The sequence below is a fragment of the Panicum virgatum genome, chromosome 7K, assembly GCF_016808335.1.
Source record: "Panicum virgatum strain AP13 chromosome 7K, P.virgatum_v5, whole genome shotgun sequence".
NCBI lineage: Eukaryota > Viridiplantae > Streptophyta > Magnoliopsida > Poales > Poaceae > Panicum > Panicum virgatum.
The window spans coordinates 23,703,615-23,717,802 of NC_053142.1; the positions used below are offsets into that span (position 1 = coordinate 23,703,615).

The 14,188-nt window shown below is 48.5% G+C and overlaps 1 non-coding gene across 1 annotated transcript; it reads right to left on the reverse strand.

Moving 5' to 3' along the window:
- Nucleotides 1-8,795: 8,795 nt before the first annotated feature.
- Nucleotides 8,796-8,904, reverse strand: LOC120643302. Its single transcript, XR_005662982.1, has one exon. It is a non-coding gene; the product is annotated as a small nucleolar RNA R71 (small nucleolar RNA).
- Between the last annotated feature and the right edge of the window lie 5,284 nt (nt 8,905-14,188).

Below are 14,188 nucleotides of genomic sequence, written 5' to 3' on the forward strand. Positions count from 1 at the left end.
CCGGTGGCGCCAAGCCTAGAAGTCCCATTTGATATGCGATTCCCGCGGTTCCAACTTCTAGTTGGGTTGTATGCCTCCGGATGGCATCTATATCTTCCATGTTTCTTCTCGCATAAGCACCCATAATTCTCATTCCTTGTTCTGGTTGAGGGAGGTCAAAATATTGTGCTCCAAATGATGGGTCGGGCATCTTTCCTTGATATGACGAGGGTGGGTAGCCGTAGTTGCTAAATGGTGGGGGTGCCGCCGCAGCGTGCCCCCATGCTTGTTCTTGGCTTCCTTCCCATTGACTCGTCCATCCTTGCGGGTATCCCTGTCCACTTGATGCACCTTGAAATTCATTCCTCCAATAAGCAGAACTTGGCGGTGGAATATTTACTTCCATGTCTTCTTGTTGTGCCGATGCCGATGTCCCTTAAATTAACCTTCATCTTTTTGATTTCTTCACCTTTTTTCCAATATTTTCAACTTGCCAATCAGTCCTCCCTCTTGCAAATAATTTCAGCCTTTGATCGGGGAGGGAAATATCCATCTCAGAAATAGTAAATCCCTTTTCATCCCCTCTGATATAATGGCCTTGCCTCAAATGATCAATCCCAATATCTCTTCCCGGGACATAAAATTTTTGGTTCACTCATAACCTCGGATTCATGGCTCGGGCTATCATTGTGAGATAACATCCCGAACCAACTTCTCCCGTGCCGGATGATACTTCACAAAGCCATCTTTCAACCATAATGTTTGTGGGATCAATTACTTGCTTCTTCACCAATGCAGCATACATCCAATTTAATTCTTGGTCGGTGACCTTCGATTCTCTCATCCTTCCGAGAATTCTCTTGCTCAACCAAGAGTGGAATATTTGGAGGGTCACATTACTTATATTTTTCCTTTGGCGGTTGACATCTTTTGCTATTTTTGTCCAAAATTCATCAAGCTCTCCATCTTCAACTTGCACCATTTCATATGCATTATTTTTGAATCCGAGCAAGCTTCCTATTTCTCCATAGGTGATTACTTTCTCTTCATTCTTGAGCCTAAATTTCAGACATGGGACTTCTTCATCATCCACCACTTCCGTTGATTTTTCTAATGTTATGAACATCTCAAGAGCCACTTCTTCTTGCATATCAACCGTGACACCGTCGGAAAATAACTTCCAACCGATGTTCTCCAATAGCTCATAGATGTCTTGATGAAATCCCAGCTTCACCAATGCTTCATCATCAAAATCATAATTTGCTCATAGTCTTCCTTTCATGAACTTAAGCCTTTCTTCTTCTTCATTCGACAAGATAATAAACCCATATTCTGAATTCTTGGGCTTGTATGGCGGTGGTGCGGATGACCTTGTCGAACGCAGTGGAGGAGGTGGCATCCCTTCGGTGAATCTCATGGAGGAGCTTCTCGGGTCTCTCATCCCACCAAGGAGCAGCATGTCGCTCCTCGGTGCGGGGTTGTCTTCCTCCATGCTCCGCGGAGACTCAGAGACCGAGTGCCTCCGCAAAGAACTTGCCGATGCATCGGATGTTGATGAACGCGTCCTTCTCCTCCCGGCGATGAACTTCATGAGTCCACTCATGGTGACTCCTTGCTGCACACACTCAAAAATAAACACACCGGGGGTTTCTTGCCGGCGGGAGAACAATATATCGAAGAGTGGAACAAATTAGGAATTGTGGTGAATTTTCTGAGATTTTTGGAGTAGATTTTGGTGGACGAATTTCTCAGAGCTCTAACTGACATTTCTGGGCGAAAAACTTGAAGAACATAAGCAAGGAATTGAGTGAGGAGTATACCTGCCAAAGGAGAGCACCGGAGGGCATAAATAGGGGCCAGGCCGGCCGGCCTAGGGCCTTGGGGCCGGCCGGCCTAGGGGATTCCTGGCTCCTCTCAGCTTCAATTTTCTCTGGTGGCTTACTGGTGCAATTATTCGCTTCTGTCCAGTACATCTTGTATGCTTTGCACCACCCAAATCATGTGAACCACTCCTTCTTTGCCTTTGATGTCCACTTGCAACATTATTTCTCTACTTTGTGTCATTCACCTTGTCCCATGCTTAATCATTCATCACATGGTGCCATCTTTGCTGAAAATCACTTGTCCTTCCCATGCATGGCTGCTCCCTCCTTTGAATTATTTGCATGTGGTGGTAGGTAGAGAGCACTACTCTTTCCCGTGAACTCACTTTGATCAATGGATGTTAATCAAGCACATAAACCCTTTTCAAATCATGCTTAGATGTTTAATCCTCCTCTAACTTCGAAATTTCAGAATTGACTCAAAGCATGCAATGAGTTTAAATGAATAATTAGAGGGGAATTGAAACATCTTTACATTTGTAAGTCGAAAAATATTTCCCGACTACATTAATTTTGGTTGCACCAGAACCGTTCACTTTCATGAATTGATAGCGAACAATCTCGAATTCAACTGTGGGTCTTGGGTTTAGGTTCTAATTTTTGCCAAAATGAGAGAGAGAATTTTGAAAAAGAGAATAATTAAGGTTAGGAAAATTCTAGTCCTATGGTAATGAAACCGAAAATTCTCTCTATGTTTGTGCGAACCTACGCATCAAGAATTTAAGTAATATAAACATAGCGCGGCTCTACTCGTGTGTTTTATCTCAACTTGGTCCGGCCGTCATGGACAGGACGGTCGCCAAAAATAGGTATGGAATTTTGTATGTGGCTTTCTCATGAACAGGCAAATAAATCATAGGATGGCTCATGTCATTGCTTTTGAATAAGAAATAACATCGGAATGACCGAGCGAATAAAATCCAAATCGAATTGTTTGACCGAACTACCAATTGTTCAAAAGTATATCATGTTTTTTGCGTAGCAAAATTCTCGACTCACTTACCTAAACTTTTCGCGGGTTGTCCTCCCGGTAGCTTATTCTTGACTCGACGAACGGGTTGAACTCCCGGCAGCTTTATTCTTGACTCGACGAACGGGTTACCTCCCGCAAAGCGCTTCGTTTATAGTCTATAGCTAGACTTTCTTCTTCTTCACTTTGGACCAATGCTCGGTGATGGCGCTGCAGTCTTGGGCACCCACTTCCGCACAATCCTTGGTGCGGGTTTGTCTTCTATGTTAGTCTTCTTTTTGGTCTTCACAGGCGGGCTTTTAGCTTTCTTCTTGACGGGTGCAACGATCTTCTTTGTTGCGATGGACGCGACGACTTCTATCTCCTTCTTCGCTTCCTTCTTGTTCGGCTCCTCTTCTTTCTTTGGATTCTCCTTTGTGACACGGCGGTGAGGCGGAACATATTTGACATTGATCATGTTGCATACCTCGAGGCGTGGACGAAACTTGAATTCGCTTGAGGTGCCATTGATGTCGAACTTTATCTCCCCCTTGCCAACGTCGATGTTCGCCCATGCGGTCTTGAGGAAAGGCCTCCCAAGGATGAGAGGTGCCTTGCTTCCTTCTCCCATATCGAGAATCACAAAGTCAACGGGGACTAAGTGTTCTCCAATCTTCACGGGTACGTCTTCGGCGATTCCCAAAGGATAGCGAACGGAATTGTCCGCTAACTCTAGGCACATGGCGGTGGGCTCCGGCTCCGGTAAGCGTAGCTTCTCGAACACATTCTTTGGCATGACACTCACACTTGCACCGAGATCACAAAGTGCTCTTTCGAACATAAGAGATCCAATGGAACACGGGATGGTAGGACATCCGGGGTCCCTCTTCTTTTCAGGAGCTTCATTAGCGATTGCCGCGCTACATTCCTCGGTTAGTTTGACAGTGCTTGGCGGTATCTCGCGCTTGTTTCCCATGATGTCTTTGAAGTAGCAAGAATACGTCGGAACTTGTAGAGCGTCCAAGAGCGGCATATTGATGCTCAACCTGCGTACCATGTCAACAAATTTGTTGAACTGCTCATCTTCATGTTTACCTTTGAGGTATCGTGGCCTTGGTGGTAGAATCTTGGTGTCTATATCATCTAGCTCAAACTCTGGCTCTTCGGTGACTATCTCTGGCATAGGAGTAGGTGCCTTCTCCTTGATGATGGTCTCCACTTCAACTCTTGGCTTAGGCTTCCTTGCTCCCGCTGCATGTTCGGGTTCTTCGGTCTCCTTTCCCGAGCGAGTTTGAATTGCCTTAGCCGTCTCCGGACTTTGAGGTTGCCCGGGCAATTTTCCTTCGTTGCTAGATAAGCGTCCGGCGAGCTGGGCTACTTGCATTTCTAGCATCTTCATCATGTTGAGTACTTGAAGGTTAGAGCTCCCGACCTCCGTCACCTTGCCATCAATGTTCTCCAAGATCTTGTCTATAGCCTTGAACTTGGTGACGGTGTCCTTGTTGATCTTGCCTTGCTCCTCCATGAACTCCTTCAATTGTATGCGAAGAGGCACCGAGTTTTGAATGGAAGAGTTTGCATTAAATTGGGGTCTACCTTGCCCGTAGCGGAAATTGGTCGTCGGAATCCATTCTCCCTTCTTCATGTAGTCGAGCATCTTGGCTTCCTCCGAGCAATTCTTTTGCACATGGCCGTACTCTCCACATTCTTCACATGTAGACCTTACTTCGGCCGCCTTCAAATCAATAGCTTGGGCTTCTCTCTTTTCCACTTCCATCTTCTCCAACCTTCTCATGAGCGAGTCGATCTTCCCTTCTAGCACTTCTTCGCGTTCCACTTGTAATACACTCTTCGCGGCGCCCACGGCTTGGAGTGGTTGTAGGCGCCCCGATGATGCCCATGCGTCATTGTTCGCCACCTTCTTGAATAGCTTGAAAACTTGAGTAGGCGTGAGCTCAATGATAGAACCTCCGGCCGATGCGTCAATGATCCCCCTTGATGCAGTAGTGAGGCCTTGATAGAACTTCTGGACCACATCCTCCCTTGAAAACTTGTGATGAGGTACGGCGCGGATGTAGTCGTTGAAGCGCTCATAGGCTTCCACAATAGTCTCCGTCGGGGCTTGCGCGAATGTTGCAATCTTGTTGCGTAGAATCTGGGTCTTGCCCGGCGAGTAGAACTCCGTCATGAATTCTTTCATCAAGGACTCCCAATTTTGCACCGTGCGCGGTGGTAGAGAATGAAACCATTGCAGCGCTCTCCCAAGTAGAGAGAACGGAAAGAGCCTCGCTCTTATTTGATCTTGAGTCATCCCTTGCATGTCGAAGGTGCGGCATAGTTGGAGTAACGCTTGAAGATGTAGATTAGCATCTTCTTTTCCAGTGAAGGGCAAGCTTTGCACCATCCTTATGATTGAAGTTTTGATCTCGAACGGAACTCCGATGTTGTCGAGATTTTGGATTGACAAGTCCCTAACGTCTGGAGTGCATAGCTCTCCGATCGTACGCTCCGGCTCCGGTAGCGCCATCCCTTGGTGAAGTGGCGCCTCCTTTGGACTTGTTGGTGGAGTTGCTTGAGGTGAAGACAATGAATCGTCGGCTTCAACTTTTGGATCTACTAATTCCGGCTTCCTTGATCGTGCTTCTCGTCTCCTTTGCCTGTAAATTTTTTCTGGATCATCCACAAAATTGGGCCGAGGTTAGGATGGTTAGTGATTTTGATATTAAATTCATGTCATTATCAAAGTTAAACAGGGGATAAAATGGATACTTAAGGAGCGCCAACAGCTGCTCGCGCCAAACACTGATTCGATGCACCCAGTGTGGATCGCGCCGAAGTCGGAGACGACGCTGAACCCTCCGAGCGGCTGTGTCGTTAGTTTGGCGCGGCTGCACGGGCGGGGCCTCGGCGTCCCCGCCGGCACGTTCATCCGCGCGCTCTGCCACCACTACGGGGTGGAGCTGCACAACTTCGCCCCAAACGCCATCTCGCAGGCGGCGGTATTCGTCGCCATCTGTGAGGGTTACCTGGGGATTCCGGTCCACTGGGACCTGTGGAGGCACCTCTTCCGGGGCGAGCTCTACACCGAGTACATCTCGACAGGGGTGAGGAGGCCTGTCCGTGCTGGGGGCCAGACACTGCAGCTGTGGGGATCGAGGAAGGACGACTACATCTCCTGCAAAATGACAACCAACAACACCGAGTGGGACCGAGGGTGGTTCTACCTTCGCAACGACGACGCGCGGTTTCCGGTGTACTCCGGCAAGGTGCTGCTGGAGAAGTAGGATGCTTGGGGGTATGGGGTATCGCCCCCCGAGCGCCAAGCCAGGCTCGAGGTCTACACCGACGCCCTACGCCGCCTGGCGAACAAGGGGCTGACCGCGGCGATCGTCATCGCCAACTTTCACCAGCGGAGGGTGCTTCCCCTTATGGAGAGGAAGCTTCCTCTTTTCCAGATGACGGGGGATGCCCCGTTCGAAGGTACCGGATGGTGGAGGAGTTCCTGTCCGATGGTGTGTCCGCTCAGCGAGTGGGGCGGGCGGTGTCCCAGCCCCCGAGCAACCTCGCGGACTATTGGAGGGTCTCGATACGCCCCGACGCGGGGTACATTCAAGTGGTAAGCTTTGTTTCTAGGCTTTGACGTTGATGTTGCCCTTTTTCCCTGATCTTGGTCTCACTCGCAGGGGGTGAGCTGTTGACGGTGCTTAAGTGCCATTTTCACCCGTCAACTATACTCAATAATAAAGGAAAACTACATGTCTTACTCGCATATTTGTATCACTAACCTTGCTCCACAGTTGTTTTTGAGTTTTGTATATTTCAGATGAGCAGGAGCGGAATAAGACGAAAACACACAGCAGACGCCATACAACTACGCAGAATATCATGTCCGCGCGTCACCCACTTATAAGGAGGGCCCATCTGGCAGAGCAAACAAGCGCGCCACACATAATGCATACAAGGAAAGATATCAGGGCCCACATGTTAGCCTACCAGAGAAGGATAAGGACGAGAGGTGGCTAGGTGGGGCCGGCCAACCCCCTGGGTCGGCTGAACCTGGCCGGCCTCCCGTCTAGGTGCATTTCGAGGAGGAGTCGGCCCCAAGTCTCCTGATCACCTTCCATACGTGCATTTGGCGGGAGCCGACCTCCACTAGTATAAATAGGGCCCCCTTTCACCCCTCTCACACACACACACTTCATTCCATTCTCTCCAAGAAGGCTCTCCTGTCTCTTGCTCTCTTAGCTAGGTAGTGGAGCTAGGCTAGTTCTCTTTAGCGAGCAAGTCGTCCTCGGGGTCGTTGAGCAATCCTCGGCTCCCGGTATGGCTTTGTATCCAACTTGTCAGACTTCTATTCATAATACAGAGTTTTGCCATGGTTGCTTTACTATCTTGATAGTTTATCAATCCATGCTTAGTTCGTTCATAAGTTATGCTACGGTCTTGGTTAGGCCAGATGATCCGGGTACGGATAGAGGTTTGTTGTGCTTTCGGGCTTGCTCTAGTGTTTTACTCGTCCATCCGAAGGGTGGGAGACCTGGGGGCACTAGAGTAGTGACTTCATACACGAGCGTGGTGCTTGGGTATGCAGGATCCTTCGGATATGACCGTGCTCCACGGTGTGACTGGGGTAGACGGCAGGTGGTGACAACCCTGTCCGTCCGGCGTAACAGCGGTGTTGCGTTTAGCGTACTCCCCGACGTTCGAGTTCGGTGTAGGAGTTCATGCAAAGAGGTAACGGGACTAGATGTACTCCGGTGCGGGAGCTTCTCCTCGCTATCCCATTTTCCTGGCACCTGCAGTCCTAACCATGATCTAACATGACCCTAGCTTTGGATAGAAGCACTAGGACACCTAACCTAGCCTAAGCTCCAGCTGACTCGACGTAGGATAGAGTAGTTCTTTGTTTTATAGTTTCTTTCCTTTATTACTTCCTCTTGGAGTGTGGATGTGTACTGTGTCACATTACCCTTGCTTATTCTTTATCTATACTTACCCCTGTTAGAGTATTGCCTTTTGCTTGAGGCACAATGTCATGGTTAATGTTGAGTACAATACCTTTGCTGCTGCCGTCCTTTGGGACACAAATAAATGACGATACCCTTACTCTCCGGGTGAAATGCTACAACGGTATATCCGTGCGCTTGCGGATCCATCTGTAATCGTATTGATTATACCACGAGAGTGGCACCCCTTGGGTGCAGTTGCTAGGATGGGTTCGGCGCCGTCATTTCTAGTGATTGCACTAAGTACTGCCAACAGGTATTTCTGGCATTGTTGCTATGGATTAACCATTCCTAGTGATTGTGCTAAGAAATGTCAACAAGCATTTCTGGCGTCGTTGCCGGGGACGGCATGTGAACAAAGATATTGTGCTGATATTAACTTAGACCTTGTACTCAGGATAGTCTTTACTCTTTCAGGCTAATGTCACTTTATGTCTTCTTTTATTTTTGATTTGAAAAGAAGACAGGGGTAGTGTTTGACCGGTTTCTCCCTGCCGGAAAACTACACAGACGATCTAGAGAGGCTCGTGAGAAGGGCACGATCTCGCGTCGTTCCTCCTCTCGCTATCCTCCCGGCACAGGAACCCATTTCGGAAGCACCACTCGTTCATGAGGCTATGGCTGAAAAGACTCTCCGTGAGTTCTCCGTCCCCTCCACTGATGATGTGGCCACTGGCCCCAACATCAATGTCGGGGACGTGAACTTCGAGCTGAAATCAAGCCTCATCAACATGGTGCAGGCTAGCCTATTATGTGGCAAGCCAAATGAGGACGCAAATGCACATTTGCAGAATTTTCTGGAGCTCTGCGACACCGTTGTCATACGGGGTGTCACCGCCGACGTTGTCAAGCTTCGTCTATTTCCCTTTTCCCTCCTGGGAAAGGCGAAATAGTGATTTTATAAAGAAAAGGACATTGACATCTGGGCCAAAAGCTCCAAGGCGTTCCTCGCAAAATTCTTCCCACTGGGCAAAACAAATGCCCTGCGCGGGAGAATTTCAAGTTTCCAGCAGACAGGGATGGAATCCATCCCAGAAGCTTAGGAGAGGCTGCAGGAATACATCCTGGCCTGCCCTCATCATGGCATGGATGAGTGGCTCGTCCTGCAAAGCTTCTACAACGGTCTCACAATGACATCTCGAGCCAACATTGATGCCACTGCTGGAGGAGGCTTCCTCGACCTGACCATAGCCAAATCCAAAGCATTGGTCGAGAAGATGGTCTCCAATCAAGGGTGGAGCGATGAACACCTCCAACCCCGCACAAAAGGCATGCATACCATCAAAGAGACGGATATGATTACCGCGAAGCTGGACCTCCTAATCAAGAAGATGGAGGAAGGGAGCAAACAACCTATCCATGCTCCTGTTTACGCCATGGGTTCGCACTTCACGTGCGAAGTCTGTGGTAATGAAGGACACTCGGGGAACGACTGCCCCAAGACCCGTGAAGACTGCGCCTACCTCAACAACAACAACAACAACAACAACGGGTACCGTCCACAACTAGGAGGCCAGGGGTGGAACCAGCCACGTCCACCTTTTCAGGGAGGTAATAACTACAATCCTTCTTATAATTCGAATTTCAATTCAAACCAACCTCCCTTGAGAGAACTTGTTCTTGGCCAAGTTAAAATCAACGAAAATATAAATAAAAAGCTTTTGGCCAATGATAAATCCCTGGAAAGTTAAAATGTCAAGCTTGAAATTTTGTCTTCAACTCTAAAAAATCAGTCAAGTTTCAATAAAAAGGTTGAATCTCTTCTTGCTCAAATAGCTGCTTCTGTTCCTATCTCTGAGAATGTTAAAGCGGTGACCACGAGGGGTGGTAAGTCCACTCGTGATCCACCACACCCTAACCATGCAAGAAAAGCACCGGCAACCCAGGAAGAAGAACAACCAACAGATCAAGAAGAAACCAGGGAACCAGAAAAGGGAATGACTCCACAGGATTATATTGAAACCAGTTTCTTGCCGTTCCCCACCCGTAACAAGAAGGCAATCGTGGATGAGCAGTTTACCCATTTTGTTGAGATGATCCAGAAGATACATGTTAACGTCCCTCTGCTGGACGTAATGCATGTACCGACCTACGCCCGATATGTCAAGGACATCATCAACAACAAATGGCCGCTGCCCACCACAGAAGTTGTCAAGCTCACGGAAGAGTGTAGCGCAGCTATACTCAACCAACCCCCGGAGAAGAAGAAAGATCTAGGATGCCCCACAATCACGTGTTCAATCGGGGCACAACACTTTGGCCGTGCCTTGTGTGACTTAGGAGCAAGTGCCAGCGTGATGCCAAAAGCCGTGTACGACAAGCTAAACTTCACACAGCTCACACCAACCCCAATGCATCTCCAGCTGGCAGACTCCTCGGTACGGTATCCAGAGGGGATTGCAGAAGACGTACCAATAAAAGTTAGGGACTACTTCATCCCTGTCGATTTCGAGGGGCTGGACAAGGACATTTCCAAGGATACACCACTTATTCTAGGAAGACCATGCCTAAGCACTGCGGGGGCACAAATCAATGTTGGAGCCGGAGAAATCTGCTTCAATATCAACGGCAAGGAAGAAAGGTTCCCATTTCAGCCCAAGGTTGAGCAATGCTCTATGATCAAAATCAATTTTGGGCCAAATTCACGAGGCATACAAGAAGTCGTGGTAACACCACGAAAGAAGGACAACATGGTCAGTCTCATGAAAGAAGTCATAAAGGAGGGTAAGCATGAAGATGTGGTAATACCAGTCCAGACTACTCCACAAGATCAACCGTCCTCATCAAGAGTGAAAAAAGCGGAGAAAGCACAGCAATCCGCCACTGCTCCTCCCAGGACGGGTGCTCAATCATAATCAAAGAGGAGTCGTGCACGTCGGACTTTAAACGACGTGCCCTTGCCAAAGGAAAATTGGTATTTATCTCATATTTGTTTTCCGCTTTTCAACATTTTCTTTGCACCTTATTTGTTTTTCTCCACTGCATGTTTGAAATTTTCAAAATTGTTTTCTGCATGCTAGAATTTTTTTCTAGCACTTTTCCCTTTTAAAAAAATACCAAAAATATTTTCTGAGTTATTAATCCTTTGGGAAAAATAATTTGGACATCTTTTCGAGCAAACTTTTGGCCGTACACCATATTTCCAAAGTTCATAACCATTGAGGAAGCATCAAGCCGAACGGGGGCACCAGGGGGCCCACCCTGGGGCCGGCCGACCCCACAGGTCGGCCGACCAAGGGCTAACGACTCCTGGGCCCCACCTTCTCCAACGGCTCCATAGCCATTGTGGCTTGCCTCTCCTCTGGTGCACGCGCCATCTTCTCTTTAAATAGGGGCCGAGAGGGGTGTTGAGCTCTCTCATACTCACACACTCACTCACACTCCCTCTCACACATTCTTGCTCGGTTGTTGACGACCCTTAAGTCCTAAAATCAGCCGTCAACTCCTGCAGCTTTTCATAACATTTCATCACCAAATTTAGTTGTAGGGCTTATATCTAATCAAGTTCCACGAGTTTTGGTGAATCATGGTCTGCAGGCACCCACAGTCGAAATGCAAGGGAAAAGACAAGTGAATGCAGAAGAAATGCACAGATGATCCAGTCTTGCGTTACACTTACAAAAAGGGCCCACAAACAATAGGAAACGGGCGTGCCAAGCAAGATGCACCCAAGGGATAAGGTTAGGGCCCACCTGCCAGCTAGCCAGAGGAAGGAGGGCCTGGGGGAGTGCCGTCTGGGGTCGGCCGAACCCTAGGGTCACCCGAACCCAGACGGGCACCCGTCCAAGTGCGTCTTGGGGAGGAGTAGTGCCTACTCAACCTTGATTCCTTCCATATATGCATACGGCGGGAACCGACCTCCTCAGGATATAAAAGGGGGCCTCCCTCACCCCTCATTAGACACACCATCCAAGAGAGTAGAGTAGTGCCACATTGCAAAGGCGACGCGCTAGTTTGCTAGTGTTTAGAATAAAGGAGGAGAGAGAGGAGTAGTTCGGGGAAGCGCCGGCCTGTCGATGTTCTTCTACAAGCTTGTACCTCTACAGATATTGGCTTCTTTTAGAGTAAAGTAAGTTAGTATTTGTGATTCTCTATTCTTGCATAGTACTTATCTTTGAGTGAGATCAGTTCTCTTACTCGCGGGTTCGTCACTCTGTTTTATACAGAGTACAGTAGTTTACTACGGGGTACCAAACGTAGTTAGACTACGGTAGTAATCAGTAGCATAGACGTGGTGTCTAGGCTAAGGGTTACCTTCGTTTGCCGTATATCCCACGGTCTGTGAGGTAGTCCACAGGTGGTGACAGCCCTATTGGTCCTTAGTAGCCCTGCATGTTCGGATATAGCGTAGAGCCGTTGGCCGGGGTCTCCTAATCATTTCAGGGGCAAGCCAGTGCCCGAAGCAAGTATCTAGCCCGAGAGATCGACCTTAACTCATCCTTAGTGCTACCTCAGGAATCCTCTCTATCCCCGACACTTATCTTGGTGTGTCCTTGGACCGACTTAGTAAGAAGTTAGTGCACACACGTTCCTTGTGGATACGATACCCTTGAATACTCACGGGTGAAAGCTACAACAGTATCCGTACGCTTGCGGATTTATTCGCATCGTAAAAATACCCATCAAGCTTTCTGGCGCCGTTGCCGGGGAACGGTTGCTGTATCTTTCTTCTTGCCTAGTCGTCCTCATATTTTATCTTTTCAAAAAAAAATCTTTTCTTTTTCTTATCTCTATCTTCACCCCTTCTATCATGGAGCAGCCCTCTGTCCTAAGCTTCTCTTCTCCTAAGGGTGAGCTCATTGAGCCACCAAAATCCGAACACCCAATTCTTGCATCTAGCTATGAGCTTAGCCCCGAACTAATCGCTTTGGTTCAGAAATCTTCCTTCTCCGGGATAGATAGAGAAAACCCATACCATCATCTGTGGGAGTTTGAGAAAGTGTGTTCATGTCGTGCCATCGTAGGCATGTCACACGATACCCTCAAGTGGAAATTTTTTCCCTTCTCTCTTGTTGAGAAGGCTAAACAATGGTACACATATACCGTAGGCAGCGTGAACGAAAGCTGGGATGAACTTAGAGACAAGTTTTGTCTCTCGTTCTTCCCCCAGTCCTGTATCGTCGCACTACGAAGGGATATCCTCTGCTTTCAGGAGAATGAGAAGGAATCCATTAGTGCGGCTTGGGCCAGATTTTCACTTCTGCTAATGTCTGGCCCTAACCTGTCAATACCCGATCATGTGTTTCTTCAACATTTTTACATCGGACTCGACACGGAATCCGCCTTTTATCTTGACGTTACCTCTGGAGGATCCTTTACCCACAAGACTCCGTCCGAAGGAAGGAAAATCCTAGATCGTATCACCGAAAACACTTCCTTCGTTGCCAACTCCGAACCCTCCAACGAAGAGTGTACGTCAAGCCATGAGGATATTCTAGCAGCCAAATCTGATCCTTTACCTCCCATAACTATAGATTCAGCTCTAGGACCCTTTTCTGAACCACAGGCTTCGGAGGAAGAAATTCAACCTTTGGAGTTTCCTTTCGAGTTCGAGGATGATCTTTTTGAAGACTTCGGAAACACCTCGAACTATCCCTGCACAAGGAAGCCACCGGTTCCCATCCCCTCCACGGATCCTATAGAAGCCACATTCCTTAGGGAAAATGTTAAGAAGATAACATCCATTATGGCTAGTGAATGGTCAAGGGAGGTAGAGCTCTCACCGGAAGTTCTCCGGATCAACGCCCCTCCATCAACCATTCCTTGCAACATACGGGGAACCCCAGTAGACGTTCTTTATTGTCCCACTGTCGGAGCCAACATAATCTCCAGTGAATGCGCGTTCCAACTCTTGGGAGATGAACCTGTCGTGGTGTTGCAAACCACGGCCGGGTGGCGGAAGGCACCCGCCCTAGCCCAGAGGGTGTGTACTCAGGGGGTAGCTAGTCTTAGATCGATCTCCCTCCAGAACACAAGAAACACAGCAGGATTTAGAGTGGTTCGGGCCGCCGGAGCGTAATACCCTACATCCACTGTGTGTTGTATTGCCTTCCCACCAGCGTGAGGAGGTGCGAGAGCTTGAGTCTGTATGGATCTGTCTTGTGCACAGCGAGCGCCTCCCTTTTATATCTCAAGGGGGCGCGTACACAGTCGTTGGATCCCCGACAGGTGGGTCCAACGATGTAGTATAACCTAACGCACTGTTCATGCATTATGGCGTCGCAGGCAAAGGAGATCTTTCTCTTGGATTCCCTCGCCTGCTCCTGGAGCCCTTCGTCCATCATGTCCTAGCGTCGTCTTGTCAGGTCGGGCCCGTCGCAGCTAGTGTCACCGCCCGTCACATTGCTTAAGCGGGCGGTGTAGCTTGCGGC